The sequence below is a fragment of the Pinus tabuliformis genome, chromosome 9 (genome assembly GCF_031772625.1).
Source record: "Pinus tabuliformis cultivar Carrire ecotype Pingquan chromosome 9, CPIR1, whole genome shotgun sequence".
In the NCBI taxonomy this organism is placed as follows: Eukaryota; Viridiplantae; Streptophyta; class Pinopsida; order Pinales; family Pinaceae; genus Pinus; species Pinus tabuliformis.
The window spans coordinates 474,214,628-474,238,551 of NC_142307.1; the positions used below are offsets into that span (position 1 = coordinate 474,214,628).

General features: G+C 39.6%; 1 protein-coding gene and 1 pseudogene across 1 annotated transcript in view; both read left to right on the top strand.

Annotated features, from left to right (window-relative positions):
• Positions 1-23,924, top strand: part of LOC149149258 (uncharacterized) — a gene marked incomplete at its 5' end in the record, with an annotated part of 437,403 nt that overhangs the window by 250,042 nt on the left and 163,437 nt on the right. The window lies entirely within an intron of this gene.
• On the top strand, positions 11,218-13,197 carry LOC149149260 (RNA polymerase II C-terminal domain phosphatase-like 1; annotated as a pseudogene).

Below are 23,924 nucleotides of genomic sequence, written 5' to 3' on the forward strand. Positions count from 1 at the left end.
TTCGGTGAGGAGAATTCATAGAGTTTTTTGTAGGGTTGTTGTGAGGGAGATTTTTTGCAGATTTGAAGAGTTGATTGGAGTCTTAGAGAGCTGTTGGAGAGTGTGTTTGAGCGTATACACACTATGAAGAGGCTTCGTTTGGAGCAAAAGCTGTTAAATGACATGGTTTTTGTTCAGTACACCGTTAGGTTGAGGCGCAACGAATTGCTGAATAAAACCCCTAAATCAAGAAACTTTGTCTTGGGTGACTTTGATCAAACATCAAAATGGGTTGTGGAGAGTCAAGCACCAATATTCGACAATGAAGACCTTTCTTGGTTGGACTTGGACCCACCTCCACAGGATGTAGAGGTAGATATATCAGAAGCACCAGTAGCAGCTTCAGGGCCAGGGGAATCAAGCCATAATCCCATTGCAGACTTGGATGCTACTCATTCTTCAAATGAGGATGAGGAGGATGATCAGGAATCAAATGATGATTCTGATGATGATTGATGATTTGATCATCGATTCGCTGTAGTTGTAACTTGTAGTATTGTAAGCTGTAGGATAATACTATGATCTATCATGTTATTTTGGACTATAAAGGCCTTTTAGAGCTTGCTTCTTGATGTTTGTAACATTTTTGGTTCAGTGATGTTTTGCACTAAGTGCTATTTTGGTTATATGCACTATTACTTGCTATATAAATGAGAACTTTGCATGTTTGTGTATAAATGGTTTGGTTTCATATGGATGCACATGAATATATCTGTTTTTTCTTTAAAATATGAATATTTATGTGGTTTTGGTAAATCATTTTTTTTTAACCAGTTCTGACCGGTTCCCGATCCGCAAGGTTTTCCGGTTCGATGACCAATTTGGTTCTGATAACATTGCTCCATATTGAGTAAGTCTTTCTTTGCATCTTATGTTATTATTTTAAGAAGAAAAGAACGAGGTACAATCCTCATTCTCTCTTGCTGGTTATCCTGCGTCGGGTTCTCTAGGGTACACCTTGTGTTCATTGTGTGCACATTTTTACTATTGCTTCTCTTATTTTTCTCAAATAGTTTTCATATCAAACACAATATGTTTATATTATTAGATATTAATCACAAGTAAACATTACATAATAGAGTACAAGCTCACCATTTTCATAATAGCATTTGGAGATTTGTTATGGCAAACTGTCTAGTCAATTATCCACAACAATTTAGAATTAGAAGTCATACTAGTATTAAAGCAATGTTATTTGAGTTTTTTTTGGAATATCGTAGGACCCATACATTAGTGTAAAGAATGTTGTCTTAAATTCTAGCCTTGGTGGATGAATACAATAGTATTCCAAGGGATGAGATCATCACTATGAATTTGAATCAATAGCTATTAGAAGTGTACTTCATTGTGCATAACATAGGAGAAGAGAAAAATATATCATTTTCCCTAGTGAAGCTACAAGGTCATAACCAAACTTGGTGGGAATGCTTTATACAAATATGCTTAAATTGGAAAGTGATCCACCAAAAACTAAGTGAGAGGTATTTAAAACTCTCATCAAGTCTTGACTTTACCTTGTTGGATATGAAGGTTACTGTTGGATTCGAGGACACACTATTACTGACAAACAAGGATAGAGCGTGTGCGTACACTAACAAGTTTAGTAAACAAACCATTTAGTTGGGATTATCTCCTAAGAACCTTGATGTAGTACTGAAGTATAGTACTTGATGAACCTTGAGTGCAAGTATAATACTTGATGTTGGACAAGAAGAAAGAACAACCAAGAGGCTTTAAGCATATAAAATCAATAGGGTGCCTCTAAGGAAGGAAAGAAGAAGTGGAAAGGGAGAGAACATTACTGCCATTGGACACCAATCCAAGGATCCAATAATGACCATAAAATTGATGGTCACTCTAGAGACAAGTGTTGGGAGCTACATCCTGAGTTGAACCTAAATAACCACAATACAAATTCCAAAATGGACATTCTAACTGAGGGTTAGAGGCACTTGGGGGAGAGAAACTCATATTTTGACTACAAGATTTCATCCATTGTAATACAAAGGGAGGTGAACATGAGTAGCCTTGAAGACAAGGAGGAGATTGAAATGATAAAACAATTCCATATCAAGGTCCAAGTCAAGAAGAAGAAGGTGGATGCTTTATTTGACACCTCTTTGCAGACCAACCTTGTAGTAAAGGATTTGATGAATATGGTTGGATTACAAGTACATGACCATCCTTTTCTTTACCATTGGGACATGAAAAAAAAGGATGTAGAGATGAGAGTTACTAACTAGTGCAAGATCAGATTTTCATTCGTGCAAATTGCATTTTTGAAGTGGAGGTAGACGTGGTGCCACTTGGTGTGCATGATGTAGTGTTTAGAAGTCCATGTATATACATGGTGGATGCAATCTTACTTAGCAGGGACAAAAAACACTGCCTTGTCAACTATAATTACACTAATAGAGGTATAGATATGGCTAATGTATATGTAATGGTGCTTAATGGTTATGTAAATGGTAGGTTGACGATATAGGTGGGCTACATTGGCAATGGGTGTAAATTGTCTGTGTGTGTATATAGGTTAATATAGTCATTATCATATACAAGGATATGATTTTAATATATGGATATACTTTGGCTATTTGGAGGAGGTTTTCCTAAGGAATAATTTAAACTCATCTCTACTATCAGTTTTGGTGTTGTGCTTCATGCTTATATTTGGTGTACATTGTGTGTATTCTAATTTATCATACTATTTTGAGTGTTGTGTTGATAACATTTGGTATCAAAGCAAATGATCCTTGAATTCACATTGTGAAAAGAGCTATATTACCTTTTTTGTTATAGGCCCTGTTTGAAATATTGAAATTGGGCGGGAGTTGAAGGGTTGGAAAGAGGAAATAATGCAAAATATATGGTCAAAATTTCAAACCCCCATTTGTTATAATTTCAGAGCTATAGGAAGTGCAAGTAAGGGTTTTTGTAAGTAATTTTAATGAAACTATCGTAATTGGAGATCAAAAGGTTGGAATTGAGGCTACCTATGGAATTGGAAAGATGATAGATCACAATGTTTTAGGTCCAATTTTTAGAGGCATAGATAAGAAATTGATAAGGTGGCAGTGTGTACAAGTGCTTGCCTAAAGGGCTCCAAAATTTGCAAAATTTGGGAGAGTGACCATAAGTTTTTGTTTGGTGCATTGAAATTTAGTAGGGCCTATGTCATTGTGCAACATGTGCATTTGGCCCCCGACCATGGGCCTGGTTGCCCTGAAATCCAGAAACCAGATTGGAATTGGAAAAAAAATCGTTGACCAAAAAATACATAAATATACAAATTTTGAAAAGAAAACACACACACACACACACACATCTGTTCATCCATATGAATCAAACCATTATACACAAATATACAAAGTTTCTCACTTTCATCCATGAATCAGTCATGTCATCATTGGAAAGTGATCCAACAGTTCATATCTGGCCTTCCTTCATGCCATGCTGCCTTCTTCATGCCATGTTTCCTTAAGGATCTTTCATCCTACTACATGGGCATCGGTGGTGGAAGACATCCATAGATCTTCCCTCGACAGTCCTGGATAAGCCCATCTAGATATTATTCAAAAATAAAGGAATGAACATTAAGTCAAGATTACCTTTGTGATGGTGTTTTATCATGACATCTTCTAGTTTGCATCAACATCCTGCATACATATCGACACATCTCCCAAAGATATATATTGTCAAGGGTGTCTTTCTTTTCCAAACTTCATGAGAGTCTACATATCTTTCTTGGAGACATCCTAGTCAGATCTCTTGGTTCTCGGATGTTGATTGCCTTTTCCATGGTTGCATGTTCCACAATCTCTTCCTTCCTTTCTTTTACACATTGCATTCACAGGAACTTCCAATAAGAGTTACTCCAATTATTGTCAACCACCTCATATTACATATGAGGACATATTATGTTGATTTCATCTAGTTAATGTGTGTGACCCATGCATTCTTGCATCCCTTCGAAGGAGGAGATCCTTATTTTTGATTATGCTCTCAAGATAGAGCATTGATCCATGTTACCTACAACCATATGACATGACTCTACAATATCGAATGTAAGCATACATACCTCATTTTCCTTTGTGTCATCTAGGCTTTCTTCAACATCTTCCTTGATTGACAGAACTTCAATCCCTTGATCTGCTTCACCTCTTAAGTCATCATACCATCATCCCATGAATTCCACAAGTTGGATTTCTTTGATGAAACACTTGCTTCCCCTCTTGATTGGTGAACTTTTCGATGAAGATTCCATCAGAGAATCTTCAGGATCTAGAGTATCCCCATCCAACAAATGTTTCCGTTTGACTGATGTATGGTGGACTTTGACCTGGATGACCTTTTCCTTTCCAGAAGTGCCACTTAGTTTCCCATGAGGTTCTCAAGAGCTATATTCTGCCATAGTTGGCTGCCATATATTCCAATTTCAACCATCTTTCATGCTTCTCTATGATGATGTCACGAGCTCTTCCATTCAATGCTTCTATGATGCCATGATGTATCCCATCATTTTTCTTAGTGAATTATGATAGCCATATGTTACAACAGAAGACTTAGGAACTTGAAAATAACTTATGTGAGGAAGACTATCTCAGTCATAGTGGAGATCTCTTACTTCCTCTTTCTTGGATTTGTTCTTTTCAACTTCCTCCACTTCTTCGGTGATATGGGCTTCTTCTCTTCCTCTTTTGATATTGTCCTCCTTAATCTTAGGAAAATCTCTCTTGTAATGCCCATATTCTTGACATCCATAACATTGAATTTTAGCCATGTTTTCTTGAGAACGATGCTTCCCAAACTTCCCTTTCTTTTTAGTAAATGTTTGACCGCTTCCACTTGGTCCTTCATCACTTTTTGCCTTTAACCTGTCTTCTTCTATCTTGCATAGAAACCACAAGTTGTAGAATGGGATAACTTTCTATTCTTTATGGTCATTTGATACGAGGTTACCTTGTTCAACGGTTAATTCATTTAGAACAATGGAGACCATTTCTTTATCAGATATCATCTCTCCTAGATCTTGCAGTTGAGTTCTTATTTGAGATGCTTTTGAGAGACATATAGATATCCTTTGATACCTTCAATTTGTATAGATCATATCTAAGTGATATGATCTTTCTTATTGCACTTTTAGAGAATAGTTCTGTCGTCTTATCATATATCTCTTTTGATGTCTCCAGCTCTGCTATATAGGGAATGAGGAGATCTTTGACAGACTCCATAAGAATCTCTTGAGCCCTTAGATCCCTTTCCATGTATTCAGATATTGCTTGATCTTCAGATGGTTTGGAGACTTTTCCATTGACATGATCAATAACTTCATTTTCTTCGAGGAGTATGTCTATCCTCCTTTTCCATGCAAAGAAGTTCGATGACCCAACCAACTTATAGATCTCCTTGGAAAATGAAGTCATTTTACTAGATTAGATTATAGAAGAAAAGGTACTTACCTTTCAAGTGAAGATAGAATCTTCAACTTGATCCCTTTGTTGATGATGATTGATGAAGATGTCTTAATGCTTCTTGGATGATATTCTTCCAGATGAAATCCTTGCTTCAATAAAAGAAGGAAATTTCTTTATTGATGATGACAATGCCTTTTGGTCTAGCTTCCTTTAGATGAGTAGTCTTCAAGATACTTCAACCTCAAAATCTTTGAGGTGATGATTGAGAGCGGATCCCAGGAATGCTTCTTTTATTGAACTAGGGTTTTTACTTTCTTCAAGATGATGATGTGATCTTGGTCTTGAAGTGCTTCTCTTGGATGAATAAACTTCAAGCTACCTTGATTCGTAGATCTCTTCAACTTAATGAGGGTCTTTATGGTTTTTTGATGATGAATGGAGGTTCCCAAGATTTCCTTTTGATGTAGACCTTTTCTTCGATCTAGGATTTTGTTGCTTTCTTGTAGATCTTGACTTTGTTGATGATCTTCTTGCTTTGATGTCTTTCTTGAGATTTGATCCTTGAGTGTCCCTTGATAAGATAACCTTTCTTGACTTTGTCACCTTACCTTTGATACCATATTGAGAAATCTAGGGCATAGCTATTAGATGATTTCTCTTCTTTATATAACTGCTTGTGAATGCTTTTTACTTCTTAGATTAGGATCTTCTCTTCCTTATGTTATTTATAGTGTTCTTATTCATCAAACAACTACCAATGCATAAACCATAAAGAGACAAGAGACAGAATATAGGCTATCAGCCAAGGCCAAAACCTCTCCCTCTTGAGAGGAAAACCCAAACAAATTCTTCTTCTTATAGAGACTTCAATTGATGAATACCAAGACCAAGACCCTTGACCTATTTGCTGTTAGTTTTTGGTAGCATCGAATGTGCTCTAGCCATGAAAATTGGTGGAGAGGCTAAGGCACATGAGTTCTAAAGAACCCAAAAATCGTTTGGTGAAATTCCACCTAGATTGTATTTTATTAAAATAATTAATATATTTAATTTGGTTCCCAAGTCTAAACTTAGGAAAATTAAAATATTAATGAGTATTAATCAAAATATAGGTGAGAATGTTATAATCTTAGAGACTTAATCTTGGCCATTGAAGTCTCAATGAGAAAAGTATAAGGAGGAGGCTCGGGGTACATTTGAAAACACTCAGAGGGTTGATCAGTCAGTTCGATATTCCTAGGGCAGGTTTGGCTAAGGAATTCGAACAAGTGATCGAGCAGTGAGGATTAGAGGGAGTACTGGAAGGAAGTAATTTCCAGTTCCAGTGAATATAGTCCAGACAAGACAATGAAGGATCAGAGAGGCAACACAGTACCAAGGAGGGACAACGCAACAACTGGAGGAGGTTGACGCAAAACTATTAAGGGATAGCAGAGATTAGTGTCAGGAATCATTGGGGGTGATTGACAGATGAAATCTCGATTTCTCAGCAACAGACACAACAATAGCAAGGGTGACGCAGTCAGAGGGAGTCTCCACGCAGAAGCCACGCAGTGACTGCGTAGGCTCACGCAGAGACTACGCAGTGGGTCATCCAGGAGTTGGGGCCAGTGAAAAATCTCCAGATTTAGTGTGAGAAAATTCTCACTATTTTTTTCTATCAATTATCTTCTTTGAGTGGATTGCCATTTCTTTGGGGCATCCAACTTGTATTCAGAAATTTATTGCCAATAATAGAAACCCTCAGATCTACTATACCGGTTTTCCCGCATTGGGTTTTTCCGGGGACTATTGTCCAAAAACAAGTGTGTCAATGTGATTGTTCATGTGCTGGTGTTTCTCTTGCTTTTCTCAGTTCATAATTTGTGAAGTCTGCAACTGAATTTATTTTGATATTTACTGAAGCATTGGTAAATAACTTATTATTGTAAATAAGTAGGAGAAATAAATCAATCACTGCAACATAATTTTTCACATTTGCCACTCCAAGACCAAGACGCAAAGCTTCTTAGCTTGACCCTTTCCTTGAGTCAACGATGGTCAATCTGCTATTTCTTCTTTCCTTCTCGACTGCTCCTTAGACTTCGGCTTCCTGCAATTCTTAGCTTCCTTCAGAAACCCTAGCATGTGTGAATCATCAAGATTGGAACCTTGATTTCCTTCGCTTTAGGTGGAGGCTGCATCCTTGGCAATTCGGCTTGAGATACACCTTTGCTTCCTCCTTGTCTTGACCTTCCAATGGGACTGCAATACTTCGGCCTCTTCTGCAATAGAGACAATCCCTTTCTTTGCACGTGTGAGATCAACATAACCCAAAAATAGATCCAAAATGATGCCAAAGACATCACTTTCCTTCTTTCTCTCTTTGTTGATGATTAGGCTCCTTCCCAAGTGACCTTCGCACTTCTTATTTCGGACTTGATCTTGACCGAAAATCCGCTTTTTGAGATGAGGCTGAGCTGCCTATTTATAGTTGTTTGCCCATGCATATAAGATGACATGAATTGAGGGTGAGCCAACATGTCTTTTGAGAAGTTTTATTATTCTTCTTGAAGCCGACTTGTAGGAGGTGTCTTTGCTTGGTCTTGGAGGGCCTTCCTATTCATTTAATGGCTCATACAAAGATGTAACTTGCCCAAGAAGGGTCCTTCATACATGACATTGACTCAAATTGACTTTTTTGACTAGATGACAAAACATAAAGGTTCACAATCAGAACCTTGTCTAAAATAAAATTCCTTGATCATGAAACCCATGATTTAAGTACTACAAAAATAATTTTATTTTTTCTTTACATCAATTACATGGTTACATATGTCATTATGAAGACCGAACTTAGTTACACTTTTCAACACTGATGTTCTTGGTAAACTCTCGTCCGGACATATGCTTCGCTGTGAATACGTTGAGTCCATTTATGGTTGAGCCTCATCACATACATTGGATTGATGCTAAGAATCTGTTGAGATATCTCTGTGGCACAATCAACTATGGGCTGAGATAAACTACCCAGAATTTGAGGCTACATGGACATATTGATGCTGACTGGGCTGGTAGTGTGGTGGATCAATAGAGCACGTCAAGATGTTGCTTCCCATTGGGGTCTGCTTCAATTTCTTAGATGAGCAGGAAGCGAAAATTGGTTGCTCTAAGCACCGTCAAGGTCAAATACATTGCAGCTAGTTTGGCCTATTGTGAAGTTGTTTGGTTGAGGAATCTCTTTGGTGAGCTATTTGAGCATTTGTTGGATACCACCGTGATCTATTGCGACAACCAAAGTGGGATTCGCTTTTCAGAGAATCTCGTGTTCCATGACTGCTCTAAGCACATTGATATCAGGTACCACTTTATCCAGGATATGGTACAACGGGAGCAATAAGGCTTCAATACATCAGGATCAATGAGTAGGTAGTTGACATCCTCACGAAGCCCTTGGGGTAGGTCAAATTCTTCATCTTCCAAGAGAGACTTGGAGTTGTGGATGGACCCACCCATGAGGATCCTGCTTGAGTTGAACATTGAGCTCTGGGAGCTGCTGGGGGCTTGGGGTACTTCTTGGAGCTATGAACGACCATAGGGTGAGTGGCTCACCTTCCCCTATAGGTGCATTGTGTACAGGGTGAGTGGTTAACCTTTGCCTGTGATACCCCATGATGGTTGACATGCGTGTAGGGTGAGTGGTTCACCTTCCCCTACGATTGATGACATGTGTGTAGGGTGAGTGGTTCACCTGCCCCTATGATTGATGATATATGCATAGGATGAGTGGTTCACCTTCTCCTATGGCACATGAGCAGGATGAGTGGTTCACCTTCTCCTGCGGATGCCCCAACATACATCCTATCCATGTAGGCTAGGACTCATGGGAAGTACCTCTCATCTGGCCAATGAGTTGGGAGAAGTGGATAGGGACGATAACACTATAGATGGACGCATCATGTACTGCCGTACTGCCTATGTCTAGGATGCACGATGTTCAACAACTTGATCTGGGATCAAGTCTGATTGGGGTTCTACCCCTGGACTGACTTTTGTCAGTGGAGAGTGGTAAGGTCTTGTGACTCACTCTCGATCGATTCTTCCTCATTATCTATATCAATGTTCAACAGAGCTGAGATGAGATACAAAGCTGGTTCGTGACGACAAGATAACATGATGATTGATGATGATGGATGTATTGGCAGGTGGAATTGTCCCTAGTTGAGAGGGAGTGTTAAAATTGGCAACTAGGGCCAAATTCCACTTTGGGCAACTCATTTGATGGAGATGATGATTGCATTGAATTCCTCTTTTCGAGAGGACCAAAATTTACATAAAGGTCATCAAATTTGGACAAGCATAAATGTGTTTTTGAATTTATGCCCACACATGTGCAAATTGTCAAAGTTGGCCACATCATCCTGTTGGCTCATGAAGCCTAAGAGACATGTCACTTCACCCTCAACTACTTGTATAAATATAAGTGACTGCCAAGCTCATTTGGCACCTCACTCACTCACACACTCCTCCCTCCTCCTCTCATTGGTTCATACAGCTAGTGGGCATATCTTTTCTCTCACACGTGTGGCAAAGAGGACGAATATTTTGGGTAGATTGCAGGGCCAAATTTTTAGAGCTGTTGCAGGGTTTGACTAGCGTTGACCAGGCACTTTGACTCATCCTTTGACTGCGATTTTTGTGGGAAATTTTTCGTTTTTGTCTGGCTGTATTGTTTGGCACAAAAACCGAGAATTTCTGGGCACTTTGACCTGTGTTGACTGCAGACTTGTTTGACTACAGAAGTTGACTTAAGTTAACCGAGTTTGACTATTGTTTGGATGATTGTTTTGATTGTTGTTTAACCAGTTAGGGAGGCTGAGTTTGACTGCCTTTGACCTAGCTTCAAAGGTGATGTTTTGCTACTACATTGACCATTTTTGACTTTCTGGTTAGGTCTGAACTTCACTACAGTTGACTGCAGATTTGTTAGGGTTGTTTTGACTTTGGTTTGGCAAGTTAACTTTGATTTTTTGTGCTCTCTCTCTGTTGAGTATTTGATATAATAATAAGAAGAATTTATCAAAGGGTTTTCCCAATCTTGGGGGTTTTCCTTGGGATCTGCCAAATCTGGGGTTCTTTTGTGTTACAAATTAAAATAGAATAAATATAAATGAAAGAATAGTAAATCATAATTGTAGTTAATTAATGATTAATTAATGAAGAGGCATGCCCCTAAGGACATGACCATTCATGAATGGGCACTTGCCTAAGTATATAAGCGGGTCCTTGTTGTAACATTCATTCATCCTTTGTACATTTCATATTATTAATAAGATACTATTTACAAATACCTTTGTGTATTTTATATTGAAAGCACAAACAACTCTAAGTTTTGTTGCTACGATGGTATCAGAGCCATGCGAGCCTTTGGACGTTATTTGCCGCACAATTTGCCATTAAGTTTAGGTCCTAAAATCATGCAATTAAGTGAATATCATAAATCTCCAATTGAGCTGTTAAGTGAAATTCGAGAATCATTACAACAAATAAAAAGATCATTTACAGAATCAACAAAATATCTTGAAGCATATGCAACATGTCTAACAGAGGAGAACATTGACATGAAAGAGGCTAACGATAGAGCATGCAAGAAAACAAAGTATGAAACAAAGTAGAAGAGACACGGTCCAATTGTTATTGATGCTGTGTCAGCTAAGCTGGTCACAATGACTACAAAAACAATATTGCCCTGGATGACAACCACATACCAGAAGAGGCTGGTACAATGGAGGTTGAGCCTGTTGAGATTCAGCCAGATGTGGAAATGGAAGAAGATAAATTAGTAATAGAAGAGGAGGAAGATCATTGGGATGCAAAAAGTTGGGATGGAAAGGATGTCGCCTTGTCTATTAAGAGTGCTTTTGTGAAGAAGAAGAAAGTCCTGTAGCTAACAAAGATCAACCTCTTGTCCATGTTGTTCCAGCATTTGCACCATATTATGCTCCACAAGCAGAGACCAGTTGCCCTGTTCCAGTATTGTCTGTTGCAAGGAATGTTGCTTGTAATGTATGAGGTGGTTTTTTCAAGGATTTTGATGAGGGTCTTTTGCAAAAGATGGCTGATGTAAAAAGTCTTCCTCGTGCACCTGATGTCAACAATTATTTGATTTCCGATGATGATCTCAATGCGAATAAATATCTACCTTTGCCAGAGGGCATGGTTGATTCACAGGAGGAAAGGAGGCTTAACCCACTAGAATCGAATGCAGCTGTACAACCTGAAACTACCTCTAATGTTGTAGACAATCAAGATATAAAAATGACGACACATCCGGTTGATCAGATGCAACAAACTGTTGTACCTTCAACTAACAATCAGGCATAACCATCTCATATGGATCCTGCAATTGAGCAGAATGAAGATTATTCTTAGGGGATTGCAGCAGTTAAACCTTTTATCCCTCAAACCCACAATGGTATAGAATCTGGTGTGCAAGGTTCACCAAGTAGAGAAGAAGGTGAAGTCCATAATTTTGAATTGGATCCGAATACATGAAGGTGACTTCTCATATTACAACACGACCAAGACATTGGGGAGCATAATTTTGTTGATATTCCTTTCCTAGTTAGGCCATTGAAAATTACATTGCCTCCAAATCAAGCTATTGGTGGATGGCTTGGACCAGAGGAGGAGATGAGTCATAGGCAAATTACAAGGCCATCTCAAGGACCTCCTCTTCAACCTGATTCTCTCTCTTTTGATAAGTAACGACTCCCACAACCTTCTTATTATCATGGTATAGAGAATTCTCTTGCCAATGATAGGTGTTTTGATGAATCTAAAAGACGGTTATCTGAAGATGGATATTTTGGAGATGACAAACTCATAAACAATCACATGATTCTAGATTCATTTTCGCATTCAGAAGATGAAGATTCCTCTATGAACAAAACTTCATCTAACCTCAAACTTGGACGAGTGATGCATTGATTGCTTCCAATATTGTAGGTGTTTTGCAAGAAATTGCTGTGAAGTGTGGTGCAACAATGGAATTTATTTCATTGCTGAATATAACAATGGAGCTTGACTTTTCAGGTGAGGTCCTGTTTAGTGGTGAAAAAGTGGGTGCAGACATAGGTAAAACCAAGAAGGAAGCACAACATCGAGCATCTGAAGATGCTCTTAAATACATGGCAAGTCAATATATGTCACAACTTGGATCAGGAGTGGCACTTGGGGGTGTGGGTACACAGATTCAAGTTTTCATGCATGGGGTGATGATGATGGTTTAAGAGAAACTTCGAGCTCTATAGGTTTTGTTGGTGCACCTAAGGAAGATGACATGCCCATCTCAAGTACTTCAGGGCAGTCAAAAAATGGTGAATAGAGGTTGCCTGAAGAGTCTAAAAAGTCATATAATGCCATTGAAACCCTCAAGGAAATGTGCACTTTGGAAGGTCTTAGTCTTCTTTTCCAAGATATCCATTTCGAGTTTATTCAAGGAGCAATTAATTTAAGGTACAATCAACTTATCGTCGCCATTTTCGTTCGACGTCTCATACAATCTGCGGATCTTCTATGTTTTCGGACAAAGCCCCATTTACATTGTAAACTATATGGAGAAAGTTACTTAGTGCAACGAAACGTGTATTATATGGTAATTGCAATCTGGGCTTTTAGATATTGTGCGAGCTCTCCAAGCCCAATGTCAGTTCAGGCAAATAAAAAGATTAAGCTTGCAAATTTGTCACGTGGGGCACCTTAGATACTACCTTCTCCAAGAAGATATCCTAAGAATGGACTGAGATCACGTGGAGAAAATCCCAACATAATTCTTGGTAACGTACAAGAAAATTCCACTGAACGAGCCAGTCAGATTAGAGTATTGCTCATGATTGTAGTTCATGTTTATAAGAAAATGATGGAGTGGCTCTCACATTATGATATGGAGCCCCACTTTAACTTCGAGGAAGCAAATTTTGTCCATCCCTGTAATGAAGGAATGCATGGTGGTACTGGACATGATGGGCATGATTATATTCGATGACGACTGGGTTATATTTGACATGCGACTGAATTTTATCGCAAAGGGCTTAAGAAATGATACACTTTCAAAGTGCTGCAGTAAATATAATTCTGAGATTTCGATCATGTCAACAAACCCTTCATACCCTCAATTGATGACGATGGTACAAATCCGTACGATGACTGTCTATATATATACATTAATACGAGCTTGACAAATCATCAAGTATCAAATTATTATAAAGTAACTTTTAAAGTTATTTTATAATAAACTTTATAAAGTTAAAAAAATACAAAAAAAACCAAACCTAATTAATTAATTAATTATATATTTAAAAAATTATAAAAAAAATTCAATAAAAATAAAAATAAAAATTGGTACCAGTGACCAATTACACATAAAAAATAATGTGAGCAAAGTGAATTGTTAGCGATTAAGGTAAAGAAAAATGTCAACGATAAAGCTTTGAGGACAAAGCTTTTGAAGGAAGGGGCAATGTTACGAATAAAAATAGAATAAATATAAATGAAAGAATAATAAATGATAATTGTAGATAATTAATGATTAATTAATGAAGAGGCATGCCCCTAAGGACATGACCATTCATGAATTGTCACCTGCCTAGGTATATAAGCGGGTCCTCATTGTAACATTCATTCGTCGTTGTACATTTCATATTATTATTAAAATATTCTTTACAAATACCTTTGTGTATTTTATATTCAAAGCACAAACAACTCAAGTTTTGTTGCTACATCTTGTTTTGGCTTGTCTTCTGCATTTTGTTATTTGTGTTCTATCTACAGTTACTGTCAATGTGATTTATGGTTAATTTGATTGCTATTGGGAATCTTAATTAGAAATTGTTAGTGGGCTACTAAAGGAACATTGAAGTAATTGTGCTAAGCATAGAACATACCATTGTTAACTAAAATTAACACCTCTACTATGATGTCGTCCTCCATAAATGCTCAGTATGCCATAAGTAAGTGACAAGTGGATCATGAGTGCTCCATACTCCAAGGAAAAGCTCAAAGTACATGGGTATGCCTCTAAAATTGCCTCCAAAACCATGATGTCATCACCAATGTGCCTTATGTCACCTTTCTAAGGGAACAAGGGGTGACATGGCACCATCATGATCAAGTGTTGGGGTCTATCAGTGATGTGCTAGCCCTTCCAAGTCATCTCAAGGACAACCAATCCACATCCAGGTTTCACAACAAGCAATGCCCATCAAATAGTGTCTAAGCCAACCTAGGGGTGTCTTGGTTGCATCTAGGCACATCATCAATAAATCAACACCAAACCTTCAAGGCCTCAACGTTTCAGTCTAGGGGTACTCATGAGAGGCAAGTACCATGTGGAAACATCTCATAGCCTAACGCTCATCTCTGGGAGGGCAATGCTACATCATCAAGGTTAGAATTGCTCTCTAGATTGGGGAAAACAACCTTTAGAATGCCGGTGAATGGGATGAAGATCAACTCTCAAAGGGTCTTTGTTGCTGTGATAACCACCTAACAAAACCCTCTCAAGATAAAGTGAAATCAACGATCATTAGGGACAACAACCATAAATGTATCATAGCAGACTCTACCTAGTGTTAGGGAGACAAGAATACTTCACAAAAAACTCACCTTCAAATGTCTAACTAGATTAGGGTATGTAAACAAGTTACCTCACTTATCTTAGGTTAGTCCATTATCCATGGGTGTGTGTGTGTGTGTGATAATGATGGTTGCAAAGTGGGAAAGACTTTAGGGTAGGTGCCATAGCCATGAGACTAGCTAATAAGGTTCCAATATTCTAATTGTTTAGATGTAATGAGGGAGCAATCCTGTAGGCATGAGTTACCCCTTTCCTCAACCTGTGTTTTCCACTTCTTTGGTGCGCCTTTTACTTTCTATGATTCATCTTTATTTGGGTGCATAACTTAGGAGCTCAAGCTTGCTTTTGAAATTTTCCATTACTCCTTTAAGATGAACCAATTTATTGCTCATCAGGGTTGGAACCCGGACAATACAAGAGTTCCCTTTTTTTAGATGAAGCATTAAATGCTTGAGGAACTAGGTGATGGCTAATGGTGGGGGTAGAGCTCATGCTAGGCTTTTGCCTACGCGCTAAAGAAACATCCTAGCCATCTTTTGCATTTTTAATTTTTCTTTCGTTGTGACTTTCTTATGCTTTTATCTTTTTGTTAGTTGCATCAACCATCAGGGCTACATTTACCAGCCCAGACTTAAGGATGAGGATGAAGGGTGCCAATCCCAAATGACCATTGACCACTAGCCTAAAGAATGGAGATGAATAAGGGGAAAGCTGGAAAGTGGTAAGTATGGATTACCTTGAACACACTACTTCATTTACTACTTCCTTTGTAGTGCCCTTCCTAAATCCTAAATTCTCAAAGGAGTTTCCATTGGACTAGAGTCAAAAACTAACATCCTATGTGAAGTAAGGGAACACGAATATCGTCGAGATTGATCAATTATATAGCTTTCCCCTTGATCCATATTAGTATGCCAATAACATTAAGTGAAAGAACATGATTACAAAATGGTTAAAGTACCCATCGATGGATGACCCACCTTCCTTCAAGAAGGAATGTCGGGTGGGAGAGAAATTTGATTGGAGCAAGAAGTGGAGGATCCTGGCATAATGTTATGTGCTAATCATATAGGGCTATTGGTTGGCTAGTTATGCAAAGAGGGAAATTATTTTTTTTCTCCTATGGGTTACCCACTTTTTGGTGGGTAACAGGTACAACCCCATCTTGCAACATCGATTTTGCTATTTTCAAGAATTATCTTGTTTCACCATTCCACATCCTTGTTTGTTGAGGTGTATATGAATTTAAAATTTGTCTTTGATTTGCTTTCCTTTTGCTACAACCAACAAACTCATTTGAGTGAAAATTGTTGGATGCGCTGCATTCTTTGCAGGCATAGACTGAATATCTTGACACATTTGGCTCCTTATATTTTGGAGGTTGCTGTAGGCATGTTTATGGGTTTTGTGGGTGGTTTCAACCCAAGCTTTTATAGTCGTAATTTGATTATGATTAAAGGATTAGGGTTGTAATCTAATCCTGGTTAGCCAATAGGGTGAACAGTCGAATAGGGTTAATTGATTTAATGTAATACCTGAATAGTGTATTGTGAATGTTTAAGTAAATATATTGAGATTTAAAGGGGCAATTTTGAGTTAGGCTAGTTGTCTTGGTTAAGTGCTTCGAGTGTAAATATTTTGTATATTGTGTGTATGTGCCATTGTTTCTTTTCTTTTAAGATTCTATTATTATCTCTTCCCTTTGAATAGGCTTATCAATAATTTCAAAATTACCCTCCATTATCTAAACAAAAGACCTTTATACACCTTGTGGACCATTTTTTGCATTGCATCCTTAACATTTTTAAACTTTCAAGGAAATGCACAAAAAAATTGTTGGGGTAATCATTAACAAATAGCATAAAATTCCTTGCATCTGATGGTGTGGGTGTTTGCATGAGTTCACAAATGCCACAATGTGCTAGATTCAGCACTTATTTAACTCTTAGTGCATAAATTTTTTCAAAAGTTGCCTTGTGTTGCTTCCCTGCTATACATGCCTTACATATCTCTTTCTTCGTTGTACTACTAGTCCAAGTACCATTTTGGATTTTGTAAGGAAAGAAAGATATTGGAAATTGACATATCCATACCTTTGGTGACATAATGAGTTTTCGTTGATATTGTTGCTACTTTCATTGCTAGTTACCTATGCATATGGATTTGTTAAGTCACTCTCCACAAGCTTGTAAAGGAAATGTTCTGTTGCATCTTATTACACCTTGTATTGTATGAGGTTCCACATTGTGGTTTTCATCACATTGATAGAGATTTGTTGTTGGTACTCTTGAAGCATTGGACCAACATGGGGGGGGCTATAGTTCATGGAGTGTTGGAAATTTAGTAGCCATGGTCAATATTTTCATTTATAAAAGAAAGGGATAACTTGAATTTAATTTGTGACTCCCACAAGTGTCAAAGTCGGCCTCCTAGATCAAGTTGGCCTGGCCCCTTGGAGGCACCTATTCGACCCCCCTTTGGAGACTATTTATATGTGATTACTCCTCCTCATTTGGGCATCAAATTATCTCTTGTTTATCTCTGTTCCAACGAAGATTGAAGGAGGAGGAGAGTCCGAAAACCTAAAGGAATAAGGAAGGATAGGCTTGACACTTGTGGGACTTCTTGTTTTGGTTAGTTATTATCTTGATGTTTTATTTTTGGATGAATTGATAGACATTGACATTCTCTCATAAGGAAAGATTTTTGGGTTTTCCCCTTTGTAGGTTTTTCCTTGGTCACTGACCTAAATTTGGGTATCTCTTGCCTTATTGTCTCATTGTGATTTCTACTGCTCTTTCATGTTTAATGGTTGAAATTTTCTTATGTATAACTGCTTGATGATATTGAATGCTATATGGAATTGATACTAATGAATCATTTGAAGTATTTATCGTTAAAAAAAAATTGTTCTAGTCTATCACTAATAGAAATATCAATATGGAGCCCCTTCTCTTCAGGGAATCCCATCATTTTATGGAGTTTTTTGGTTTGTGGAGTCCCACTTATCCTTGGTTGGAGGATTGTGCTTGCTCGTTTGGTGGTCTCTTTGCATGCGCTTACCTTGTTGATCACCCTTGGTACATATTTGTTAATATTTTGGAGCATGCTATGCCATATTTGGTGTGGTTTTGGTATACTTTCTTATCTTGGATGTGCTAAGCCTTGTCTATGGGTGATGGTTCAGGCTCATCAAGGGGTTAGATGATGGTACTAGGAGGTAGATGTTTCATGATGTTGTGGAAGTTGCCTAGTGACTTATTATGTTAATGTTTGATGTTGGCGTCACTAGGATGGGTTGTTCTACATGGTCCTCATATGTTGGATGTGTGATGGGGGACACACTTGATGATTAGATGGGTTATCACTTTGTGATGTCCCTTTCTCTTATGATGTTGCTTTGATTGGATGATTCATGCTGCCTTTGTGGTATTTTTCGTAGGTGATATAACTCAATGATATAACGTTTGCTACATATGGTTTGATGGCAATCTACCTTTTCCTAAGGGTGAATGACGATTTATGATGTAATAATCCTTTGGTGGTGGTGCACCTTAGGTTGGACCTAATTTTTTTTTTTGTTATCATGGTGGGGTTTTGCTGGGGGGAACATCTTTTAATTACAGTGTACAGAGTGCACCCTTGATTGGCACACATGTCGATAGGTGATTTAATTTGTTGGTGACTATCTAGAAGGGGATTATGGTTATATTTGAGCATGAACATTTGTGCGCACATGTTGAGGTTGATTTGACTATTCAATAGTTAAGTTAATATATTTATCGACATAAGGTAATAGCTTGTTCATTGTCTTCCTTTATCCACATGAAGGGATTAGTTGGAGTTGGTTGAAGCTTTCTAGTGGTGCACCCGCTTCTTGGGCACAATTTTCAAGACATTCATTATTTTATTTGTTTCTTGGTGAGGTTGGCATACTTCTCTAGGTGCACTTTGCTAGTTTGTTTGGGCATCTTTTTGACATTACATAAGATGGAATATTTTATTGGTTTATTGATGAAGTGTCACCCCTCTTGGCACATTCTCTTAGGGCACACTTCATTGGAGAATATTATATTAATTGTTGGGTGGTTGAGGTAGTTATATGGTACAATTTTGTTAGGTGCACCTCTCGTAGGTGCTCTCTCTTCTTTATTACATGGACTGTTTCAGTTACACTTGGCATCTTTTTGACCATTTTGGAGAGCACCCTCACCTCTTTGACTTGGCATGTGTATTACTATATTTGAAGTGGTTATGGAGGGCATGTATTGGAATTTGGGAGGTGTGTGGCATACATGGAGGGCCACACATGTGACATACTTGGAGGTCCACACGAGTGGTTTCTGCATGCTCATGCTTGGTCTCCTTTCTATTTGGAGATTCTTTTTGGAGGATGCACTTGTGGAAGTTTTTTCTTGTTGTTTTTGGTGATTTATAGGAGGGCATACATGTGGAGACTTTTCCACTTGCTATTTTGGGAGTAGACGACATCTTTCTTGCGGAGTGCCCCATGTACTTGGCTCCTTGCACATTCAGCCATGGAGTTGGTTACCTTGTGATTCACACATGGATTAGTTGCATGCAGCTTGCGCACCTCTTGTTATTTTTGGAGGAGGTTGTTGTGGAAAATTTTGCTAAGAGGATTATTATATTGTTTGTTCTTTCATGCATCTTGGAGGGAACACTTAGTGAGTTCTCTTAGGTGGACCTTGGACCACATCCTTCTAGGTGGAGAATTATTTTATTATATCTTGCATGCATTGTTGGGGTTTCTAAGTCTAACAGTTAGAAACCCTCCATGCACTTTATTGATTTATTCCTACCTACTTGTTCTTTTAATTAACAAGTTATTTACCATGTAAATACTGAAAATAAATACAAGTGCATGCTCAACACATTACAGATCATCAACTGAAGGAAACAAAAACAAGCACCCAAATGACACTGTTATTTTACAACTAATGTCCCCGGAAAAACCCAATGTGGGAAAACTGGTGCAGCTATCTAAGGGTTTTATTATTAAGCAGTTCCTTTCTGAGTACATTGCGTGCCAAATTGGCTAACCCGACAGAGATAAAAAATCTAGCAACAATACCTCTCTTCAGAAACAGGTATACGGAAAGCTTGCCCCACGAAATCCCTCTCCAGCATAATCTGAAGCTCAGCGTCAGCCTTGCTAGCCTCTCCGTCAGCCTGAAACCCTCTGCGTCAGCCTACTGAGGCTTTGTGCAACCTCTCTGGCTCTCTACGTTGCTCTTGTAGCATCTGCGTGGATGACAAAGGCCCTTCTGGCTCTGCGCAGTCTCTGCTGCCTCTGCGTGGCTCCCTCTGGCTCTGCGTCTGCCTCTCTCTGCTTCTGCGCTGGACTCTCGGCACTGTCCGCCTCTCTGCCTTGTACTCACTGCCCCTCGTTGTAACTGATCACTAATTCTATCTCTCTTAGCAAAGCCCGCTCTAGAGAATAGAATGACTGATCACTTTGGTGTGTTCTCCAACTGACCCTCAAGCCTCCTCTTATACTTTCCTCACTGACAAATCAACGACCGATTAAGTCCCTAATCGACGGCTAAGATTAAATCTGGCTTGATCCATTTCTTTTGGACCATTCTAACACAGTTTTATATTAATTCACATTAATATTTTAATTTCCGTAAGTTTAGACTTAGGGACTCCATTAAAAATATTAATTATTTTAATATCTCCCAAACTGTTTAGAATCTGCACAAACCCTTTCTGGGTATTGGAGATCTCATGTGCCCTAACCTCTCCACCAAATTTCGTGGCTAGAGCACATCCAATGCTACCCCAAATCAACACTCCCTCGTAGCGAGGACTGTGCTCTAGTAATACTCCTCAGTGAGTATTACCCTGATCATTTGGCATCAGTCCCTGTGTTGATGCTAGGGTTGCTGCCCAACATCCTTTGCACTGCTGCCTATAGCTCTGCCACTGCCATTGCTGCATCTGTACGACAACTCCCTCTGCATTCGTGCTACTACCCATGGCCCTGCGACTGCCACTGCTGCGTCTGCACTGCATATCTCTCATCATGCTGCATCGTGCTACCCATGGCACTACCACTGCTAACTGCTCCACTGCAACTCAGTTACTGAGAAGTAAATAACTGATCTCCCAACTCTGACCTCTCTGTCAAGCTAGAGTACTCTTGATGCTGAAGCTCCCTCTGCTGTTGACAAGTGCTCCCTCTCTGACCTCTGCTTTGCTGCAACAACTCCCTGTATCTCGCACTATTGCACACCTCTCTGTGCCATCCTACATTGGTGCAACACTCCGGTGCCTCTCGCACTCTTGCCCCTTGCTAGCCTCGCGCTGTCCTGGGAATTCTGCACTGTAGCTCTCTTAGCTGCTTCATCTGCATTCGTCTCTACCCACATTCGCCGTCCTGCTACTCCTCTTCGGGGCTCCCGTAGCATGGCCTAAACCAAGAGGCTGGGTACCTCGAGAATCCTGCCCCTCATCGCCTGTAGCTCGTCTTATTACAACTCGATGTCTCCCCACTTCTGCTCAAGTGGCGTGTGCACACTCATGGCATAGTCATTGTCTGTCTCCACTTCCTTCTCTGCCCTTGCTGGCACTGACTTGGTCTCAAAGACCTCTCCCTTGTTCTTCTTCCTTGGACACTGGGTCGCATAATGACCCAGCTCCCCACAGTGGAAGCATTTGATTTTGGAGAGGTCCTTTTTCTTCCGCTTCTCTTGCTTTCCCTCAGATGCTAGGGCAACATCCTCCTACTCCTTCTTGACTCTGATTCCCTTGCCACTGCTTCCTGCCTTGCTTAGCCTTTTGATCTCTTCTTGGCGAAGAGCCGCCCACATTTCCTCCCAATGTGGAAGGGTCGCTTTGCCCAGTATACTCTGGACAAATACCTCCCAATCTTCTGAGACTATGTTCAAGGCTGTTCTCACCATCAATTCCTGATCCGGTGTGGCCCCTATGGAAGTCAACTGATCTCGGATCTCATTCAGTCGACTGAGGAAGGTGTCGATCAGTTCTCCCTTCTTCATCTGGTATGACCGCAACTGATTTTCTAGTAACATCCTTCTCTGCACAGAAGTATGCTGGTACAATTTCTTTAGGGCCTCTCACATTTCATTTTCCGTTTCCTTCTCGGCAATGTGTGGTACTACATGGCCCTTGACCCCGTCAAGGATGATGCTCTTGGCCCTCGCCATTGCCTCCTCATACTTGTCATTATCAGTTGGGTCAACTAGGATCGCTATCGTCCTTAAGGCGAAGTGCTTGACATGATTTCTGTCAAGTACGGATAATATTCTGGCATTCCAGACTACGAAGTTTGAGGCTCCGTCCAGTCTTCCCTGGTCTCTTACTTCGTGTAGTGCCATGCTGTTCTTCTACTTCCCTCCTCGAAGTTCTTGATGTGACTCCCTCTGAACCTTGATTTCCCTCCTAGAAACCTTTCTGCCGATGTCGTTATGCCCCCTACGTTGATCGTTTGTGCAACTACAACACTGATCCGGATTTCTCAACTAGAAACCCTCGGTAGCAACTCCCTCCTCCTTGGCCTTGCCCTGTTAGGTACTGTTCTAACTACAGTACTACACTATCTCCACTCTGCAACTTACCCACAACCTCCTAAACCCCAACAACTTGAAGGTGAGAGCTCCTAGGCTCTACGCAGTCTCGACACCAGCAAATTAGATCCCTCAGCCAATTGCGTTAGCCCTCCTGGCCTCTGTGTGAGCCTGTATTTGCCTCCTTCAGCCTCTGCGCAACCTCTTCTTGGCTCGAACTGGATGACGCAGGCATTGCGTTACCCCTTCCTTGCTACTTTGCTGCTAGGAACAACTTCTGTCACTCGGGACGACTGTTTTCTGCTGCTACTGCTCTGCTCTGCTAATGTCCTCAATTTTCCTGTGATCTGCAACCACGCTCTGATACCATGTTGAAGTTTCTAAGTCTAACAGTTAGAAACCCTCCATGCAGTTTACTGATTTATTCCTACTTACTTGTTCTGTTAATTAACAAGTTATTTACCATGTAAATACCGAAAATAAATACAAGTGCATGCTCAACACATTACAGATCATCCACTGAAGGAAATAGAAACAAGCACACAAATGACACCATTATTTTTGGACTAATGTCCCCAGAAAAACCGGTGCAACTATCTGAGGGTTTTATTATTAAGCAGTTCTTTTCTGAGTACACTGGGTGCCAAATTGGCTAAACCGACAGAGATAAAAAATCTGGCAGCAATACCTCTCTTCAGAAACAGGTATTCGGAAAGCCTGCTCCATGAAGTCCCTCTCCAACACAATTTGAAGCTCAGCGTCAGCTCTGCTGGCCTCTGCGTCACCCTAAAACCCTCTGCGTTAGCTTACTGAGGCTCTACGCAACCTCTCTGGCTCTTTGCGTCGCTCCTGCAGCCTCTGTGTGGATGATGCAGGCCCTTTTGGCTCTGTGCAGTCTCTGCTGCCTCTGCGTGGCTCCCTTTGGCTCTGCGTCTGCCTCTCTCTGCTTCTGCGCTAGTCTCTCGGCTCTGTCCCTATCTCTCTGCCTCGTACTCACTGCCCCTTGCTGCAACTGATCACTAATTCTATCTCTCTTGGCAGAGCCCGGTCTAGAGAATAGAATGACTGATCACTTTGTTGTGTTCTCCAACTGACCTCAAGCCTCCTCTTATACTTTCCTCGTTGACAAATCAACGACTGAGATTAAGTCCCTAATCGACGGCTAAGATTAAATCTGGCTTGATCCATGTCTTTTGGACCATTCTAACACAATTTTATATTAATTCACATTAATATTTTAATTTCCCTAAGTTTAGACTTTGGGACTCCATTAAAAATATTAATTATTTTAATATCTCCCAA